At 38.7% G+C, this 22,203-nt stretch overlaps 1 non-coding gene across 1 annotated transcript; it reads right to left on the bottom strand.

Moving 5' to 3' along the window:
* Positions 1-19,480: 19,480 nt before the first annotated feature.
* LOC130970908 (small nucleolar RNA R71) lies at positions 19,481-19,588 on the bottom strand. The gene has a single exon (XR_009082153.1). It is a non-coding gene; the product is annotated as a small nucleolar RNA R71 (small nucleolar RNA).
* Positions 19,589-22,203: the final 2,615 nt, after the last annotated feature.

Raw genomic sequence — 22,203 nt, 5'->3', positions numbered from 1 at the left:
TTGTTTGTTTATGATCATGATGCTTTATTGCTTTTGAATTCACAAAGCTCAAGTTGGTAGTTATAATGCCACAACAACATATTATAAATCAAAATTCAAGCTATGCTTATTCATACACACATGTATACAGAGAAGGTAAAGACAATCATGCAGTTTATGAAACAAATGAGAGGAAAAGGAACTTTACAACCTTGTAGTTCATCTTCTCTATTGTTGTCATTTTTCTCCCATTTTCCTCCTTCCCATACCAAACTCAGAATGCTTGTTCATCCTCAAGCAACAATTAGAACAATGGCTATGGGGCTAAGATGGATCATGAATGTCTTACACAATGAAATGTTAGTAGCACATGTGTTTTAAGCAAGCAAAATTAAAGATAACAATCAAGGCACGGAGAAACAAAAACACTATGATTGCAAACATAAGATGGTGTGCATGATACATTGCATAAAAAAAATATAAGTGGCACACCAAACTTAGTGTGACACTTTCACTTGGAATTGATGCAAGTATCTTGTAAGGATTGGAATCAAATTTTGTTGCATAGCAACACCAAACTTAGAATACAACCATATGTCAATTTATTTGAATTAAAACTAAACAAAAGAAACTGTTATATGTTAAATACAATCACCAAGCCAAGAATATGTCATGAATAAGGATCTCTTGGTGATATATTAACAAAAATAGTTAAGAAGCAAAATAAGTGGAAGTATTAAAAAGAAATAACTAAAGTAAACAGAATAATAAAATGTCAAACCAAAAGAAAAATAACACTGCAAAGGCCTTATGATTATGCAGACAAGTGGTGTTGCTTAATGAATTGCATAGAGAATTAAGTGGCACACCAAACTTAGAATCTTAGTGTGTCACTTCCATTTTTGATTTGATGCAATCATCCAAAAAGATTAAAAACAAGTTATTGCAAGACAACACCAAACTTAGAATGTAACCATATGCCCATTTATTGAATTTAAACAAAGTAAAGAACGAAGACAAAGCAGAGAAGAAATGTTACCTACGGTTGGGTTACCTCCCAACAAGTGCTCTTTTAGTGTCATTAGCTTGACATGTTGTTATTCACTTTCTTCCTCTTCTTCCAATTGGTTAAGAGGAATGACTTCAAGGGAGTAGAAGTTTCAGCTATTGTCCCCTTTCTTGGTTTCCTCTCAGCAAGCTTTCTTTTGAAATTGGCTTGGTTGAGCTTGCTTTTAGGGACAGGATTGGTGCTTTTGTTAGTTGCCTTCACTTCTTGGATGTTAAGACATGGTTGCTGTGTGATTTTTGGAGTTTGATCTTCATCCAGAGCCTTTTGAATTGGTGGTTCCATGAGCTTGTCCTTCATATGCCTGTCTGCTTCATTTGAGTTTGACTTCTCTTGAGTGTCTTCCTCACTTTCTTGCTCTTCCACTTCCTCTCTTGCACTCAACATTTGCTTTAATAGCTCTTTTATGGAGGAGGTTTGTTGATCTTCCCAAGCTTTCTTCATCTCCTCTTCATACCTTTCAATCATGGATTCAAGTGTTGAGGCATTTTGGTCCAGGGAAGTTTGTGAGATTTGTGAGTTTTCATGTTCCTTTGTCATCTCAAGTGCAATTTCATTTTCAACCACCTCGTTCTTCATTGAAAGTTCACTTGATACAGTAGCCTCCTCATCTTGCTCTTCCTCCATTGAAATTTCAATTGATATAGGAACCTCTTCTTCCTCTTCTTCACTCACAGATTGTTCCTCATCCTTAAAACTTGGTGATCCTGAATGAATCTTCCTTTGCTCTACATGCCCTTCTGTTTTCTTGAGGAGGAATTCTTGTTCTGTCCAGCGTTGTTTTTGTTCTTCCATAATTTGTTCTTGTCTTTCCAATAATTCTCTGGACTTTTGAAGGGGATCCTCAGCCACTAGCTCAAAGGATAAAGGTTGAGAGTAATTTTGTGGTTGGTGAGATGAGTTGTATGGATCTTGGAGGGAATTTTGTGTTGAGGCATAATCAAATGATGAACACTCTTCCAAGTATGCTCTGGCAGCACAATCAAGTGATAATGTTCTTAAATAATTAGAATGTGAATCATTGCATTTCCCTTCCCAGCCATCTTTTGTGTACGTGCCATAATAGTATGAGTCACTTTGTGGCTCTGGGAAATAGTTCATTTCACTTGATTGTTCATACTCCTTCATTCCTTGTTGATACTCCCATCCACCATGAGGATAATGATATGAATCATTTTGTGGTGGTGGTTGGTATCCCTCAAAATTTTCTTGCTCATCTTGGGGTTCTGAAGCAAATCTCCAAGGATTGGAGTGCTCAGAATTTGTATCTTCTTGGTGATATTCCCAACCACCATTAGAGATTGGTGATGGTGGGTAATATCCCATAAAATTTGTTCGATCATAAGATGAGTTGAACTCCATTTAAATTTTGGAAAACACAACACCAAGGAAAATTGAAATTACTCATATCAGAGATGAGAATTTCTTAGTGAGGCAAAAACTCAAACACCTTGGTTTCACTTTAAAACAGAGAACAAAAACAAAAAAAATGCTTGATCTAGACTTCTCACCCACTTAATCATTGTTGATCTAATCAATCCCCGGCAACGGCGCCAAAAACTTGATGGTGTTTTTGTGGAAAAATGAATTTCCAACACACAAATCCAACCGGCAAGTGTACCGGGTCGCATCAAGTAGTAATAACTCACTTAGAGTGAGGTCGATCCCACAGGGATTGATGGATCAAGCAATTTTAGTGGGTGATTAGTTTAGTCAAGCTAACATTTAAGTGAATTTGGATGAAGTGTAGCCAACAGAAAGTAAATAGCAAGGAAAATTAAAGTGCAGAAAGTAAAATTGAAAGTAACTTAAATAACAAGAAAGTAAAATAGCTGAAACTTAAATTGCAAGAAAAGTAAATTACATGAATAGTAAAGGGGTTGGGGTGCTGGAATTTCAGAAATTAAACAAGAGAAAGTAAATTGCAAATAACAGAAGAACTAAAGATGAATTGAATTACAGTAGATCATAAGCAAAAGAGTAAAATGCCTTGAAGAATTTAAAAACAGAAAAGCAATGCTTAATTTGCAGCAATTAAAAGGATGTTGAAGATCTCAGGAGTGGAAGAGACTAGAAAACAAGTCTAGATCTCAAGTCCTTCCTTGATCCAACAAGAGAGAGGTTGCAGAAAATTAAAAGAACAGATTGCAGAAGAAGAAGATTTAAAACAGCAAATGAAAATTAAGTTATGCAGTAAGAGAACAGGATGAATCTCAAATCAGGAATGAAACAGAATTCCTTCCTTCCCAATCCAAAATTCCAAAACAGCAATCAAAACTACGAAAGAGAGCTCAAATCCTAATACTCCCTAGTGTGCTAGCCTCTTTTCTATTTCTAATCGAGCTCTCCTCTTACAAAGATGGAAATGATGCCTTATATAGGCTTTACAAAATAAAATGAAATTGAAATGAAAAACAAATTAAATGAAAATCCTAGTTCTAGCTTGTTCTTGTGCCTTTGAGTCATGTTGAGTGGGCTTTTGCTTGCTTTGGATTTGAGGGAGAATGGGTCTTGGATGGCCTTGATTCAATTTGGTGAGGAATTGAATTTATATGAAATTGAACTTTTGGCCCATGATTATTTGCTCCCAGGAGGCTGCCCTGCCCTTGTGGAGGGCAGGGCAGGATTTGGTGTGTGCGGCCTTGGTGCGGGCGTGGTGCGCTGCAGGATGCTTGTGCGTGCGAGCTTGGTGTGTGAAGATGCTGCCCTGCCCTTGTGGAGGGCAGGGCAATGTTGCCTTGCATGTGTGTCTTGCGCACTCACTTCCTTGGACCGTATCATGATGCGCTCCTCACTCCCCTTAGGTGCTTGGTTCGAAACTTGGTGAAAGCACTTGAGGAGCAATTTTTTTCTTGATTTTCCATGAAGAGCACGACATTGCCCTGCTCTCCAAGAGGGCAGGGCAGAAAATTGAGCGCCACTTTGTTTTGGAGTGAGGCTCCAGCTTCGAGCCTTGATGGAAGCATTTTGGTTTATTTTCGCTTGTTTTTTGCCCTTAAAGATGCCTCTCGTTTCTGCCTCAATTGTACGCCAAATATGGATTGCTATATATCGTTGGAAAGCTCTGAATGTCAGCTTTCCAACGCAACTGGAAGCACATCAATCGGACGTCTGTAGCTCAAGTTATAGCCCTTTGAAGTAGGCATGGTCATGTTGTGAGCGGCCAGATTTTAACTTAGCGAAAATTTGCTCCAACCTCACTTTGTTTCATCATGATTCTGCCCTGCCCTTGGCAAGGGCAGGGCAGTGTGCGTGCTGGTTGTTTTCCTCTTTAATTTGGTCATGGGCCACGCTTTTAAAAGCGTGGCCTAAGCCTCCAAAGTGTGCTCCAACTTCAAAATGTGTCCCAAAGCTCTTTTTTTCTCCTTTTTTTGTGCTTCTTTGCTTCTTTCTCTTCTTATTTCCTACAAGATTTATAAAATTAAAAGATCAAGGAAATATACCAATTAAGTATAAAAGCATTCAATATTTAAGCACAATTTATCAATTTCTTGTATGAAAAAGCATAGAAAATGGGTATATGATGACTTGTCATCAAGCCCCATTACAACCTTGAAAAGACCTCATGATGTTTGCATTAGTATACTAAATATTTGTTGATTGGTTAGCTGAAGAACAAGTTTAGAAAGTATGATTAGAGAAGATTAGAGTGAAGTACCCTATACACTTGAGAGATTAGAGTGATATACACTACCAGTGAGGGTTCAATGCTTGATTCTATGTTCCCTGCTTTTATGAGCTATCTTCTTACAAGCTTACTAATTTTCATTGTATGATTTGAATTAGTGAAACTCAGTTCATATTTATTCTTGAAGGATTTATTTACTTTTTTACCAAGTAGGTAGAAACATTTTGCATGTAGTTGCATTCACATTCATAGGTTGCATTGCATGAGTCTTGCCTTTCCCTACTCATTTATTTGGTCTCCCTGAGTTTAGCATGAGGACATGCTAATGTTTAAGTGTGGAGAGGTTGATAAACCACTATTTTATGGTTTATATTGTATTTAATTGAGTGGTTTTATCAAGCTTTTCACCCACTTATTCATAAGATTTGCATGATTTTACAATTCCTTCCTAGTTTAGTTCTATGATTGAAAACATGCTTCTTTAGTCTTAATTTAGCTAATCTTAATCCTCTCTTATTACCATTCGATGCCTTGATCTGTGTGTTAAGTGTTTCAGGCTTCATAGGGCAGGAATGGCTTAGAGAATAAAGAGGAAGCGTGCAAAAATGGAATGAACACAAGGAATTGAGGAGATGACCAGCGAGAAGTCACGCGGTTGCATGGCTCACGCGACCGCGCGAAATGGAAGAAATCAGAGTGACGCGTTCGCGTGCCTGACGCGACCGCGCGGATTGGAAGCTGCACGAATAACGCGAAAGCGTGGACGACGCGCACGCGTGGTACGAGAAATGCTAAGTGACGCGAACGCGTGGACAACGCAAACACGTGACGTACGCGATCTGCAGAATTACAAAAGTCGCTGGCAAAAATTCTGGGCTGCATTTCAACCCAGTTTTCGGCCCAGAAACACAGATTAAAGTCAGGGAATTTGCAGAGACACAACATGCTTTCATAATTCACAATTTTAGGTTTTAGATGTAGTTTTTAGAGAGAGAGGTTCTCTCCTCTCTCTTAGGATTAGGATTAGGATTTTTAGAACTTAGGAATATTTTATCTCATCTTTTTATCAGGTTCAATATCTTTTTATTTCGACTTCTCTTAATTGTTGATTATTGATGTTGCTTATTTGGCTTATGACTCTTCATATTTGGATTGATTTTATTTTATTAATGCAATTGAGGTATTTCAGATTTATGATTGTTTTCTCTAATTTATGTTATTGATGCTTGCGCTCTATCCAAATTATTTTCATTCAAGTAGATTTTATTCCCTTTTGGCTTTGGTTGATTAATTGGTAACTCTTGAGTTATCAAACTCATTGTTGACTAAAAATTGGAATTCTTCAAGAATTAATTTGAGATCTAATAATTCTAACTTTTCCCAAGGAAAGACTGGAATTTGAAGATTCGAATTAATTCATCCACTTAACTTACCTTCATAGTTAGAGGTTAACAAAGTGGGAGAAAAATCTAATTCTCATCACAATTGATAAGGATAACTAGGATAGGACTTCTAATTTCTCATACCTTGCCAAGAGTTTATTTTACTGTCATTTATTTATTTTATTCATCATTTATCATAATTGCCCCTCATTCTTAAAACCCCCAATTTACAAACTCATAACCAATAATAAGAACATACCTCCCTGCAATTCCTTGAGAAGACGACCCGAGATTTAAATACTTCGGTTATCAATTTATTTAGGGGTTTGTTACTTGTGACAACCAAAACGTTTGTAATAAAGGTTGATTGCTTGGTTTAGTAACTATACTTACAACGAGAGTTTACTATAACTTCTAAACCATCAATCTTCAGTTCTTCAAAGGACATGCAAACCGTGTTAGGCAAGAAAGAAGAGTTTTAGGATCCTATATCAATCCTAATCCAGGAAACTATGGAAGCAGCATTCAGAAGCCCACCATACATACCAACAATTTCGAGCTAAAACCCCAGCTCATCACTCTTGTGCAAAATAATTGCTCATTTGGAGGAGGTGCTCAAGAAGATCCTAATCAATGTTTAACCACCTTCCTGAGGATTTGTGACACTGTGAAGTCCAATGGAGTCCATCCAGATGTCTATAGGTTGCTCTTGTTCCCTTTTTCACTCAGGGACAAGGCATCCAAATGGCTTGAATCCTTCCCAAAGGAGAGCTTAACTAATTGGGAAGAAGTGGTGAACAAGTTTTTGGCAAGATTTTACCCTCCTCAAAGGATTAATAGGCTGAGAGCTGAGGTGCAAACTTTTAGACAACAAGATGGTGAGACACTTTATGAAGCATGGGAGAGATTCAAAGACCTAACAAGGAGATGCCCACCAGAGATGTTTAATGAGTGGGTTCAACTTCACATCTTCTATGAAGGTCTTTCATATGAGTCAAAGAAGGTTGTGGATCATTCATCAGGAGGCTCTCTAAATAAGAAGAAAACCATTGAAGAAGCCATAGATGTCATTGAAACAGTTGCTGAAAATGACTACTTCTATGCCTCTGAAAGAAGTAACACCAGAGGAGTAATGGAGCTGAACCACATGGATGCATTGTTAGCTCAAAACAAGATGATCACCAAGCAGCTAGCAGATCTTACCAAGAAGGTGGAGGAGAACCAAGTTACAACAGCCATCACCTCATCATCAGCTCAAGAAGGAGTAAACATAGGAGAAGAAGGTGATTGGGAGCAAGCCAACTATGTTGGAAATTCACCTAGACAAGTCCATGATCCATACTCCAAAACTTACAACTCTGGATGGAAAAATCACCCCAACTTTGGATGGAAAAATCAACAAGACCAAGGGCAAGATCAGAGACACCACAATCTCAACTCCAACAACAATGCAACTCATCAAAACACCTCACAGAGATATTACCAACATCCATCTAACCAATCTTCTCAACCACCTAATCTCAACCCACCATCAATAACCGAGGATAGACTCTCAAAGATTGAGGCTCTACATGAAAACTTATGCAGAGAAGTCCAAGACAACAAAGTGTTTAAGGAAGAAGTGCGAGCCAATATCAAGAACCAAGGAGAAAACATCAAGAGATTGGAGTCTCAAGTAGGGTATCTATCTCAACAAATTCCCAAACCCACTAATGGATTTCCTAGTGATACAGAGAAGAATCCAAGAGGAGAAACAAAGAAAGTGAGATGAGAAGAATGCAAAATGATAACCACAAGTGATGAGGGGAGTATGAATGGAGTAGAGCACCTCCAAAATAATCAAAAGGAAAGCCAGGAGGAAGGAAGCCATACAGCTCAACCTACATCCAAGGAAGAGCTAAAAAAGAAGGAGGTGTTGAACCCATATGCACTTTTTCCTCACAGGCTTAAAGGTGGTGTAGCAGGGAGAATGTACTTAAGGTTCCTTGATATGTTTGCATCTCTTAATGTAAATATACCATTTATTAAAGCCCTCCAGCAAATGCATTTCTACATCAAGTATATAAAGGAGCTACTAGCCAGAAAAAGTCCATTGAAGGGTGGACAAACAATAAAGATGAACAGGGATTGCAGTGCTCTCATTCAACCAGGGCCACCCACAAAGAAGAAGGATCCAGAGATTTTTCACATTCCTTGTGCCATAGGAGAAACAATGATTGACAAAGGGCTTTGTGACTTGGGAGCAAGTATTAACTTAATGCTTCTCTCCCTCATGAAGAAGCTCCAAATCAATGAACTAACTCATACTAATGTAATTATCAGATTGGCTGACAAAACTCAAAAACAAGCAATAGGAGTGGTTGAAAATGTGCTGGTGAAGGTTGGAGCTACTATCTTTCCATAGATTTTGTTGTTTTGGAAATGGATGAGAATCCTATTTACCCCATCATTCTGGGAAGACCATTCCTAGCCACAGCTAGAGCACTCATAGATGTAGAGCGAGGAGAGCTAGTGCTAAGAATACATGATGAGCAGCTCACTTTCAATGTTTTCAACCTCTCACAAGAATCAAGTCAAGAGAACAAAGAATTAAGAGAAGAGCAGAATGAAGCACTGATGCAAGAAATAAACAAGGAAGCACAAACAACACAATTGGAAACCACATTGGATGGGAAGCCACATATTCAGGAAGAACCACATTCAAAGGTAATCCAAAGGGAACCAGAACCACCAAATTCATGCATTGGCAATAACAAGGATCCCTTAGGGAAAGGAGCTATAGAGAACAAGCAAGCATCAAGAGATACAAAGAAGAAAGTTCCAAGGTGATGGAGAAATAAGAAAATTCCTACAGAAAATTTCTCGCCAGGTGATGAAGTGATCTCTACATACTTTCCATCTATATCACCTCACCTCCCCCACTATTTCATCTCAGCTGCCTCCTGTGTACACTATCAACAAAATCTTGTCCTTAGAGCATATGGAGCTTATCAACAAAGCCAATGGACATAGGTTCACTGCAAGAGGAGAGGATTTCAAGCACCACCAACCACCCTGACAAGGGTCAACCGTCAAGCTAATGACGCTAAAGAAGCGCTTCATGGGAGGCAACCCATGTTCTATACCTCCTTTCTTAAATCTCTAATAATAGTAATAAGGCAATTTCCATGGAATTTCAAATCAATTTTAACAACTAATATAAAGCTCCTTTACATGCAACGTATAGTACATGATAAGTTTGGTGTTCAAAGCACACCAAGTGAGGTTTGAACACACCCTATGAGGAAGATTTATTCCCCAAACTTGTTGCACCATGTGATCACAAACAAGTTTGGTGTACCAACATGCATGCATGGGAAGCTTAATGGTTGATTGATTTGCATTCATGGAAAGCATTTAGTCATGTAAAAACAAAAGAAAAATAAATATTTTGTTAGTTCACACTTTTTTTCCCACCAAAAATTTCAAATAACCCATCGCATTTTATTTTCGTGTATAGGGAATCAAAAAGGACATTGATGGTACTTGATAGGACAATTGAGGAAGGGAGATTCGGCCACTACACCAAGGGAATTTCACACTTGTCTTCATGGGGAATGTCCTTGGAAGTGTTGCCATGCAACATTAGGAGTGGACAATCTTGAGGACCGAACCAAGACCCCCATAAAGGAGGTGATCCTTCTGCTCATTCAATCCTAAAACCCCAACTGTCCATTATCAAACAACACCATCAATCCACACCCTTCAATCAATTGCCATCTTTCTATATAAACCCTTTCCTACTTCCTTCCTTCGGTCATACACACATCACCCTCCACCAAGGCTTCACATACAGCCTCCTAGCCATCTTGAGAATAACCAACACATCAACAATCTTGCATGGCATCATCAAGCTCCAAGAGACAAAAGGAGAAGGAACCCATAGAGCATCCTCCTTTTGATGAAGGGCGATTTAGAACCTTTTATCATGCATTCCAGTATGGGTGGATGACTGAGAAAGAAATCATTTACGAACTAGGCTTTCAAGTCACAAAAGTCGAGTGTCCAGAAATCACAAAGAAGGTAGAACAACGCCGATGGGAGCTCCTCACCGATCCAATCACAAGGGTGAATGCAACTCTAGTAAGAGAGTTCTATGCAAATGCAGTTAGGCAAGACAAGGCGGATGACTCATACACAAGTTTTGTGAGAGGGGTCATGGTGGATTTTAGTCCCATGACTATCATGAGAGTGTTGAAATTGAGAAGCATACCCTTTGAAGAGGAGAGCTATCACTCGAGAATGGACAAAAACCCCAATTATGACCAGATTATACAGGATATATGTGTGTAAGGAGCAGATTGGGAAAGAGGCCCCAAGAGGAAGACCAAATTTATAAAAAGAGGAGATCTCCTCCCTGAGGCTAAAGGTTGGTTCGAAATTATAAGGAGATCCATCCTCCCAGCCGGAAACAACTCAGAGGTAAACCTCAAGAGAGCAACGATGGTGCAATGTCTATGAAGGGAGGAGAGATCAAGGCTCTCATGAACTCATAGCCCAAGGCATTCGGAAGCTTGCTGAGAAGAGTGATTCTGGAGGAAAGTTGGGTTATCCCAGCACTATCTTTCGCCTTTGCAAACTGGCCAGGGTGATATTTGAGGATAAAAACCCCGAGTGGATAAAGGTTGGTCTTCCAATCACTTATCGTCGGATGCACGCTGCTACAACTCCACTACCTCCACGAAGGGTACGAAAGAGGCCAGCTCATCAAGCCGAAGAAGAACAACATCCACAGGAGCAAACTTCAGCCACCTTAAGCATGCACCAATTACAAGAGGCTATTGATACCTTATCTAGGCAATGCATGGAAAATCAAGGGGCACAAAGGGAGTTTCAATTGCAATTAATGGACTGCCAAGAAGGATCATTCCCTAGATGGATGGATCAGCAAGGGGAATGGCAAAAACAATTGATGGACCAGCAATTGGAACAAGGAAGACAATGGAGTGAATCCTTCCACAACCTGAATCAAAAGCAAGATCAGTAACAAGAAGCCATCCAAAGGCTAAACAACATCCAAGCACATCAAGGTGCACACATGCATGAGATGCATCGAAAACAAAGAGATCAAGAAGATCTTTTTGATGAATATAGAGCATTTTCGGAAGGTGTCTACATGAGTGAGGCTGGGTATCATGTGAATACCCAAGCCAAGCTTGGGTACCTAGTCGGACAACTGCCTGTTTTGCATCCTGGGATAACAAAATATGAAGATGTAAAAGATGAGTTAGCACGAGTAGAGCGCGAAATGATAGAACAAAGTCATGAATCAGTAAGGAAGGCACTGGAGGATTGGAAGATAGCCAGAATGAATCGATTGAGAGGAAGCACAAGTGGAAAAAGTAAACTTCAAGAGGGCAAGGAAGTAGAAGAACATGAGCAGGCCAACAAGTGAAAGGTGGTGAAGTCCCTTCTTAGTTTACCTTTTTCAAAGCTTTAAATAAGGAAAATCATGTATGAAATAGAATATGCTTCCATGAGTAGTTTAGGACTTTCAATTATGCATTTAAGTTTTATTGCTTAGGTTAATGGTGCTAGCTGATGACATGTCATCATATACCCATTTTCTATGCTTGTTCATACAAGAAATTGATGATTTGTGCTTAAATATTGAATGTTTTTTATACTTAAATGATATATTTTCTTGATATTTTAATTTTATAAATCTTGTAGGAAATAAGAAGAAAAAGAAGCAAAGAAGCACAAAAAAAGGAGAAAAAAAGAGCTTTGGGGTACACTTTGAAGTTGGGGTACACTTTTGAGCCTTAGGCCACGCTTTTAAAAGCGTGGCCCATGACCAAATCAAGAAAGGAAGCAGCCAGCACGCACACAATCCTGCCCTTGCCAAGGGCAGGGCAGAATCGTGATGCAAAGTGTGGTTGGAAGCAAGAATTTTCGCTAAGTTAAAATCTGGCCGCACACAGCATGACTATGCCTACTTCAAAGGGCTATAACTTGAGCTACAGACGTCCAATTGATGTGCTTCCAGTTGCGTTGGAAAGCTGACATTCAGAGCTTTCCAACGATATATAGCAATCCATATTTGGCGCACAATTGAGGCAGGAACGAAAGGCATCTTTAAGGGCCATGAGAAAGCAAGAAACTAGGCCTTACTTTGGTGCCAAGAAAGCCAAGGAAATTAAGTAGCGTGTGTTTCGGCCATGGTTCGAACTTGGGACATCAAAGTGAAAACACTGCCCTGCCCTCCGCGAGGGCAGGGCAGCATTTGGGTTGGTGCACAAATCTGGCGCACCACACACAAATCTGGCGCACCAATTCTCTCCTGGCAGCATCAGCGTGCATCGCAACTCAATCCTGGCAGCACCACATTTTTCTGCCCTGCCCTCCGCGAGGGCAGGGCAGCATCCTATGCACCAAGCTCAATTCTGGCGCACCAATTTTCAATTCTGGCGCACCAATTCCTGATTCTGGCAGCACCAAGGAATTTCTGGCGCACCAACTTTTCCTGCCCTGCCCTTAGCGCGGGCAGGGCAGCATCTGGCGCACCAAGGCCGCACCAGCTTGCACCACGGACGCACCACCATGCACCAATTTTCTGCCCTGCCCTCCACAAGGGCAGGGCAGCCTCCTGGGAGTGTCATGGGTCAAAAATCAATCAAAATTCAATTTAATTCAATTCCTCACCAAATTGAATCAAGGCCAACCAAACCCATTTCTCCTCAAATCCAAAGCAAGCTAAGCCCACATCATCACTCAAAGGCACATGGATCAATTAAATTAGGATTTTTATTTTTAATTTGTTTTAATTTCATTTTCATTTTTCACTTTGTAAAGCCTATATAAAGGCATCATTTTCATCTTTGTAGGGGAGCTCCATTAGAAAAAGGCGAGACCCACTAGGGAATATTAGGATTTGAGAGCTCTCTCTCTTGGTTTTCTTTTTCTGTTTTGAATCTTGAGTGAGATTGGAGGAATTCTGTTTCATTCTCACCTTGAGATCTCTTGTTCACTTTTTCTGCATAATTGAAATTCACATACTGCTTCATCTTCTCTTTTAATACTGCAATTCATTTATCTTCTTTTCTTCTGCAATTGTTCTTGGTTGGATCAAGGAAGGAATTGAGATCTAGACTTGTTCTCTAGTCTCTTTGATTTCCTGAGATCTTCAATCTCATTTGGCAATTAAACTGAATTTAATTTCTGTTTGCTTCTTCAAGCAATTCTGCTTTCTGTTTAAGATTTGTTGCAAGTAACTCTTCTACTTGATTGCTCCTTACATTCTCTTGTTGAATTTTAATTCCCAGCACCCAAGTCCTTTTAATTTTCATGCAATTTAATTATTCTGCAATTATTCTAAGTGTTGCTTATTGCTTTCCTTTAAATTTTCTGCACCCATTCCCCTTTACATTTAATGCAATTTACATTTCTTGTCATTTAAGATTCTTGCAATTTACATTTCTTGCTCTTTAAGTTACTTGCCAATTTACTTTCTGCATCTTTAAGATTTCTGCCATTTACTTTCTGTTGGCTACACTTCACACAATTCACTCAATGTTAGCTTGACTAAACTAATCACCCACTAAAATTGCTTGATCCATCAATCCCTGTGGGATCGACCTCACTCTTGTGAGTTATTACTACTTGATGCGACCCGGTATACTTGCCGGTTAGATCTATGTGTTTGGAAAATTCGTTTTCCGCAAAAACACCATCACTAGCCTAATGTCTTGAATGTTCACTTTCATCTTTCTTACTTGTATGCCTGTCTCTTTAAGTTAATCAAAAAGAAAATGTTATGAAAAGAACAAGAGTGGAGTTATGTTGTGAATTGCATTCTGAATATTTGTAGGTTGATTAGTAAGCTAAGTTAGTTCACCAAGTAAGGAAAGAAAGCAACTATCTATCCTGAGTCCTATGTTTGAGACACACCCTTTGAGACTAGCTAAACAATAAGATCCCAATAAAAAAAGAGAAAGAGCAATAAAAGTGAAAAAAAAGAAACACAATAAGAAAAGAAACAATGCTAGGCACCAAGGGTTTCAAGATTGAGGCATGTGTCTGTGGTGTTTATGTACAAGGGATATACTTGGATGAATAAGCTCTTAGGGGTGCCTTATCACTTGGTAACTTGGATTAACTAATCCGGGATTATCAGCTTAAAGTCTACTATCAAGAGTAACCTTTGCTACAAGACACTTGGTAACCCAAAGAGGTGCTGCACACCAAGGTCTCAAGAAAGGAAAATAACAAACCATGTGCCTGTGGTGTGTATGTATGAGGGAAAGAGACTTGAGGGAGTAAGCCCTTAGGGGTGTCTTAACACCTAGCACCTTAAACCAACTGGTTTGGGAGTGTTGGCTGAAAGCTTATCATAAAGAGTCGCCCTCTTACAAAACACTTAGCAAAAAGAAAAAAAAAATAAACTTTGAAAAAGAAGGAAGGATCACTAAGAAAGAAGTCTCAAAGGATGCAATCAAGAAAGTGACTAAGGAGTTGATAAAGGCTTGAAACCTAAAGGGAAAGAACCTAAGTTGCTATGCATGAAAACCCATAAACCAGGAATGCTACTTCTATTTTATCTTCTTGTTCTTTCATTTCATTCTTCTTATGCTTCAGTAGTTGCTTAGGGACAAGCAAGCTTTAAGTTTGGTATTGTGATGCCAGGGCATCTAGGCCAGTTTCACTGACCTTTTCTTTACTGTTTTAGGGTAGTTTCATGCATTTTCTTAGTGAATAAGGCAAGTTTTGGATGAAATTACACTTACACCTTAATTCAAGCAACTTTTGTGAACTTTGCATAATTTCATGAGTATTTTGCTAGAATTGCATGATAAATTGATGATGCATAATCTCATGACTTTGGCTAGAGCTTTGATGCACTTTAATTGCTTGATTTCAGGGCAAAGGAGGCAAGGAAGAACCACGTTAGTATTCACGTTAACCTAGTTAACGTGAACACTAACGTGGAATGGTAAAGCTTGCAACGTTAATGAGAAAAGTGATCACCAATAACGCCTGCGAAGCCATCCAAAGCTCACGTTACCTGCCATGTTAACTAAGTTAACGTGGTAGTTAACGTAGAAGAAAAAGAGAAACTCCACGTTAAGAGAAAACGTGAACTCCAATAACGTTGGAGAACTTGGCATTGATCCACGTTAAGAGTCACATTAACTTAGTTAACGTGAACTCTAACGTGGAAGAGGAGAACAAAAGCCAACGTTAGTGACACTCACTTTTGTCACTAACGTTGGACCAACTAGCATTGCCTACGTTAACTTTCACGTTAAGACCATTAACGTGAAAGTTAACGTGGAGTTGAGATCAAAGAGCCAACGTTAGTGACACTCACTTTTGTCACTAACGTTGGAAGATGGCATCACTACTACGTTAAGAGCCACGTTAACTTAGTTAACGTGAGTTCCAACGTAGAGAATTTGGCATTTGGAGCGTTAGTGACAAAGGTAAGTGTCACTAACGCTCTCGAAGGTAAATCACACCTACGTTAAGAGTCACGTTAGCTATACTAACGTGGACTCTAACGTAGGAACAAAGGGCACTAAGCAACGTTAATGGAAAAAGTCATTCCCATTAACGTTCGCGAAGGGGTATAAGCCAACGTTATTGAGAAAAGTGAGTCCCAATAATGTTGGCCAAATTTTGAGAAAGCAATGTTAGTGGTCACGTTAAGACCACTAACGTTGGATTTAACGTGGATATATGAGGTTGGAACGTTAGTGGAAAAAGTGAATGCCACTAACGTTCTCGAACCCACAATGGCACTCAACGTTAAATCTTACTAAATACCCAAGCCTAATTCATATTTCTCTGCAACTTGGGCCCACTAAAGATAAGAACTGCTTCAACTCAAGATCCAGAGCCCACATCCAAGACTTGAAGAACTCACTAGAAGATCAAGAGGAGTAGTACATATACGAGTAGTTTTGAACTAGAGAGGGCTTAGCACTTTTGGAAACTACTCTCTATAGATTTACTTTTCTGCACTTTTAGCATGGATTCTTCTTTTCTGCCATTTTTCATTTCTAGAGCTATGAACAACTAAACCCCTTTTCATTGGGTTAGGGAGCTCTGTTGTAATTTGATGGATCAATTATAGTTTTCATTCTTCTTCTTTCTTTTCTCTTGATCTTATTAGAAAGCTTTCGATCTTAATTCAATTGGTTAGTTGTCTTGGAAAAGAAACTCTCCATAATTGGATCTCCTTTGAGCCTTGGAAAAGGGATGAGGAGATTGATGAGCGGATAATTTGTACGCTTTTTGGCATTGTTTTTAGTATGTTTTTAGTATGTTTTAGTTAGTTTTTAGTATATTTTTATTAGTTTTTAGTTAAAATTCACTTTTCTGGACTTTACTATGAGTTTGTGTGTTTTTCTATGATTTCAGGTATTTTCTGGCTGAAATTGAGGGACCTGAGCAAAAATCTGATTCAGAGGCTGAAAAGGACTGCAGATGTTGTTGGATTCTGACCTCCCTACACTCGAAGTAGATTTTCCGGAGCTACAGAAGCCCAATTGGCGCGCTCTCAACGGTGTTATAAAGTAGACATCCTGGGCTTTCCAGAAATATATAATAGTCCATACTTTGCTCAAGATTTGATGGCCCAAACCGGCGTTCCAAATCAGCTCAAAACTGCCCGGCGTTAAACGCCGGAACTGGCACAAGAATGGGAGTTAAACGCCCAAACTGACACAAAAGCTGGCGTTTAACTCCAAGAAAAGTCTCTACACATGAAAGCTTCAATGCTCAGCCCAAGCACACACCAAGTGGGCCCGGAAGTGGATTTTTATGTCATTTACTCATCTTTGTAAACCCTAGGCTACTAGTTCTCTACAAATAGAACCTTTCGTGACAGGGTGCGTTGAACATTTTCACTGAGAGGACGGGACTGTAGCCACTAACAACGGTGATGCCCAACATACAGCTTGCCATGGAAAGGAGTAAGAAGGATTGGATGAAGACAGTAGGAAAATAGAGAGACGGAAGGGACTGAGCATCTCCATACACTTATCTGAAATTCTCACCAATGAATTACATAAGTATCTCTATCTTTATTTTATGCTTTATTCATATATCATCCATAACCATTTGAATCTGCCTGACTGAGATTTACAAGATGACCATAGCTTGCTTCATACCAACAAACTCCGTGGGATCGACCCTTACTCGCGTAAGGTTTATTACTTGGACGACCCAGTGCACTTGCTGGTTAGTTGTGCGAAGTTGTGAAATTATGTTTAGACCATGGTATTGAGCACCAAGTTTTTGGAGCCATTACCGGGGATTGTTTGAGTTGTGAAAAGTAGAGATCACAATTTCGCGCACCAAGTTTTTGGCGCCGTTGCCGGGGATTGTTGAGTTTGGACAACTGACGGTTCATCTTGTTGCTTAGATTAGGTATCTTTCTTCAGAGTTCTTAAGAATGAATTCTAGTGTTTCAAGGTGATGTTCTTATCATCACCAAAGCTGATTGATTCTCATCAATTTAGCTCTTGAATGTAATGTCCTGCTAAAGCTTGGCTAGCCATGTCTAATTCCTTTAGACTAAAGCTTTAGACTAACATTGCATGATTCCTGGAATTCTCATTAAGAATTTTGATATCTTTATTTTCTTTTCCACTTAATTTTCGAAAAATCCAAAAAAAATTTACAAAACCATAAAAACCAAAAATATTGTATGTTTCTTGTTGAGTCTAGTGTCTCATGTTAAGTTTGGTGTCAATTGCATGTTTCTGTTCTTATTGCATTCATTCATTTGTCTTAAGTGATCTTCAAGTTGTTCTTGATGATTTCATTGCTCTGATCTTTGAATTCTCTTGACTTGAGTATTTTGTTGTTTCTCATATGCATTCTCATTTTGTTAGTGTCAGTAGTATACAAACTGCTAAGTTTGGTGTCTTGCATGCATTATTATTTGATTTTAGTTGCATTATTAAAAATCCAAAAAAAATTTTAACTTGTGTCTTTTCAAGTCAATAATACAGAGAATTGAAGATTCAGAACATACAGCAGAGGAATTACACAGAAGAAGCTGGGCGTTCAAAACGCCCAGTGAAGAAGGGCAAACTGGCGTTTAAACGCCAGCCAAGGTGCCTGGCTGGGCGTTTAACGCCCAAAAGGGTAGTGTTTTGGGCGTTAAACGCCAGAATGTGCACCATTCTGGGCGTTTAATGCCAGGATGGCACAAGAGGGAAGATTTTATTTTTAACTCAAATTTTTTTCAAGTTTTCAAAATCTTTTCAAAATCAAATCTTTTTCAAATCAAATCTTTTCAATCAAATATTTTTCAAAATCAATTTCTTTCCATTTTTAAAAATACTTGCTATCAATTAATGATTTGATTCAACATTTCAAGTATGTTGTCTTTTCTGTTGAGAAAGGTTTAATGTTTGAATCATATCTTTCCTTGTTAGCCAAGTCATTAATTTTAAAATCAAATATTTTTAAATTGTTTTTCAAATCATATCTTCTCAATCACATCTTTTTAAAACCATAACTTTTCAATCATATCTTCCAATCACATCTTTTTCAAAATAGTTTTCAATCATATCTTTTTGATTTCTAATTTCAAAATCTTTTTAAAAAATCACTTGATTTCTTTTCCACTCTTGGTTTTCAAAAATCAATTAGTGTCTTTCAAAATGTTTTTAAAATATTTTACTTAATTTTCGAAAATTTCTTCCCCTCTTCTCACATCCTTCTATTTATGGACTAACACTCCTCCTCAATGAACAATTCAAACTCCATCTCTTTTGATAAGTTCGAATTCTTCTACCTATCCTTCTTTTTTTTTTCCTCTAACACCTCAAGGAATCTCTATACTGTGACATAGAGGATTCCATATTTTCTTGTTCTCTTCTCTTTCATATGAGCAGGAGCAAAGACAAAAGCATTCTTGTTGAGGCTGATCCTAAACCTGAAAGGACCTTGAAGCGAAAGCTAAGAGAAGCTAAGGCACAACTCTCTGTAGAGAACCTAACAGAAATCTTCAAAGAAGAAGAACCCATGGCAGCCAAAAATAACAACAATGCCAACAATGCAAGGAAGGTGCTGGGTGACTTCACTGCACCTACTCCCAACTTCTATGGGAGAAGCATCTCTATCCCTGCCATTTGAGCAAACAACTTTGAGCTTAAGCCTCAATTAGTTTCTCTAATGCAACAGAATTGCAAGTTCCATGGACTTCCATTGGAAGATCCTCATCAGTTTTTAGTTGAGTTCTTGCAAATCTGTGACACTGTCAAGACTAATGGGGTTGACCCTGAGGTCTACAGACTTATGCTATTCCCTTTTGCTGTAAGAGACAGAGCTAGGATATGGTTGGACTCACAACCTAAAGAAAGCCTGAACTCTTGGGAAAAGCTAGTCAATGCCTTCTTAGCAAAGTTCTTTCCACCTCAAAAATTGAGTAAGCTTAGAGTGGAAGTCCAAACCTTCAGACAGAAGGAAGGTGAATCCCTCTATGAAGCTTGGGAAAGATACAAACAATTGATCAGAAAATGTCCTTCTGACATGCTTTCTGAATGGAGCATCATAGGAATCTTCTATGATGGTCTGTCTGAACTGTCCAAGATGTCATTGGACAGCTCTGCTGGAGGATCTCTTCATCTGAAGAAGCTCAAGAACTCATCGAAATGGTTGCAAATAACCAATTCATGTACACATCTGAAAGGAATCCTGTGAACAATGGGACGAATCAGAAGAAAGGAGTTCTTGAGATTGATACTCTGAATGCCATATTAGCTCAGAACAAAATATTGACTCAGCAAGTCAATATGATTTCTTAAAGTCTGTCTTGAATACAAGCTGCACCAGGCAGTACTAAGGATGCTTCATCTGAAGAAGAAGCTTATGATCCTGAGAACCCTTCAATGGAAGAGGTGAATTACATGGGAGATCCCTATGGAAACACCTATAATTCTTCATGGAGAAATCATCCAAATCTCTCATGGAAGGATCAACAGAGACCTCAACAAGGTTTTAACAGCAATAATGGTGGAAGAAACAGGTTTAGCAATGGCAAGCTTTTTCCACCATCTTCTCAGCAACAGACAGAGAATTCTAAGCAGAGCCACTCTGACTTAGCAAACATGGTCTCTGATCTAATCAAAACCACTCAAAGTTTCATGACTGAAACAAGGTCCTCCATTAGAAACTTGGAGGCACAAGTGGGTCAGCTGAGTAAGAAAGTTACTAAACTCCCTCCTAGTACTCTTCCAAGCAATACAGAAGAAAATCCAAAGGAGAATGCAAGGCCATCAACATGGCCGAATTTGGAGAGGAGGAAGAGGCAGTGAACGCCACTGAGGAAGACCTCAATGGACGTCCACTGGCCTCCAATGAGTTCCCTAATGAGGAACCATGGGAATCTGAGGCTCATAATGAGACCATAGAGATTCCACTGGATTTGCTTCTGCCATTCATGAGCTCTGATGAGTATTCTTCCTCTGAAGAGGATCAATATATCACTGAAGAGCAAGTTGCTAAGTACCTTGGAGCAATCATGAAGCTAAATGACAAGTTATTTGGTAATGAGACTTGGGAGAACGAACCTCCTTTGCTCACCAAAGAACTGGATGACTTGTCTAGGCAGAAATTACCTTAAAAGATACAAGATCCTGGGAAGTTCTCAATACCTTGTGCCATAGGCACCATGATCTTCAAGAAGGCCTTGTGTGACCACAAAAACTTAGTGCAGGGAGGTCAGAATCCAATAGCATCTGCAGTCCTTTTCAGGCTCTGAATCAGATTTTTGCTCAGGTCCCTCAATTTCAGCCAGAAAATACCTGAAATCACAGAAAAACACACAAACTCATAGTAAAGTCCAGAAAAGTGTATGTTAACTAAAAACTAATAAAAAAGTAATAAAAACTAACTAAAATATACTAAAAACATACTAAAAACAATGCCAAAAAGCGTATAAATTATCCGCTCATCACAACACCAAACTTAAATTGTTGCTTGTCCCCAAGCAACTGAAAATCAAAATAAAAAGAAGAGAATATACTATAGACTCCAAAATATCAAAGAAACTTAGCTCCAATTAGATGAGCGGGACTAGTAGCTTTTTACTTTTGAACAGTTTTGGCATCTCACTTTATTCTTTGAAGTTTAGAATGATTGGCATCTATAGGAACTCAGAACTCAGATAGTGTTATTGATTCTCCTAATTAAGTATGATGATTCTTGAACATAGCTACTTTATGAGTCTTGGCTGTGGCCCAAAGCACTCTGTCTTCCAGTATTACCACCAGATACATATATGCCACAGACACATACTTGGGTGAACCTTTTCAGATTATGACTCAGCTTTGTAGAGGTGTCCAGGGTTCTTGAGCACACTCTTTTTGCCTTGGATCACAACTTTATTATATATATATATATATATTGATGAGTTTGGAAAACTCTAAAAATAATACTTGTGATGACTAAAACATTATTAAAATAAATAATTGCAAAATTATTAATCTGACTTTCATTTAACATTTTTTGATTAATAATTTTGTTGCAGATTTTATGTTGGGCCGAGAAAGGAGTTTCTGACTTAAGCCCAACAATTAGCCTTGATGCATACATTATATCATGAGGCTGAAATTTTATATTAATGGGCCAGAATAAATAATAATGTTGCAGGCCCAATGCTCTATTGTTTGCTTTCCATGCTTGATCCGTTACACAATTTTATCAGGAAAGCAAATGCTTATTAAATGGGCCAGCTTTGATCATTCTGTCACAAGCCCAAAATCATACTAAAGAGAATAGCTTCCATGCTTGGTCCGAAATAAAAGAAAAATGAAAGCATAATGCTTCCAACGGAACCAAGCTTTAACAAAGTGATGGATTTCAAAATCTATTACATTGTTAATTAATGCATGGGGAACATGAGAGAGAAAATACAGCTGAATTGATTGATGGGTGTTATGTCAAACACGCCACTCTATGCTAAGGGAAGTAAAAGCAAGCTATGCCTAATTAATTGTTTAACTTCTTTGCATTACTTTTCTTCTCTTCAGATTTCTTTCATTCTCTCTCATCTCTTTCTTCTTCTCTATTCGGTCCTTGTCCAGGAAACAATGGAGGCCGTGTTCTTCAACGAAGAAAAGGAAAGAGAAGCATGCATCAAGACCATCAAG

This window comes from Arachis stenosperma, chromosome 3, assembly GCF_014773155.1.
Source record: "Arachis stenosperma cultivar V10309 chromosome 3, arast.V10309.gnm1.PFL2, whole genome shotgun sequence".
Lineage (NCBI taxonomy): Eukaryota > Viridiplantae > Streptophyta > Magnoliopsida > Fabales > Fabaceae > Arachis > Arachis stenosperma.
Note: the sequence above shows the minus strand (reverse complement) of the source record. Positions and strands in the feature narration are given on the sequence as shown.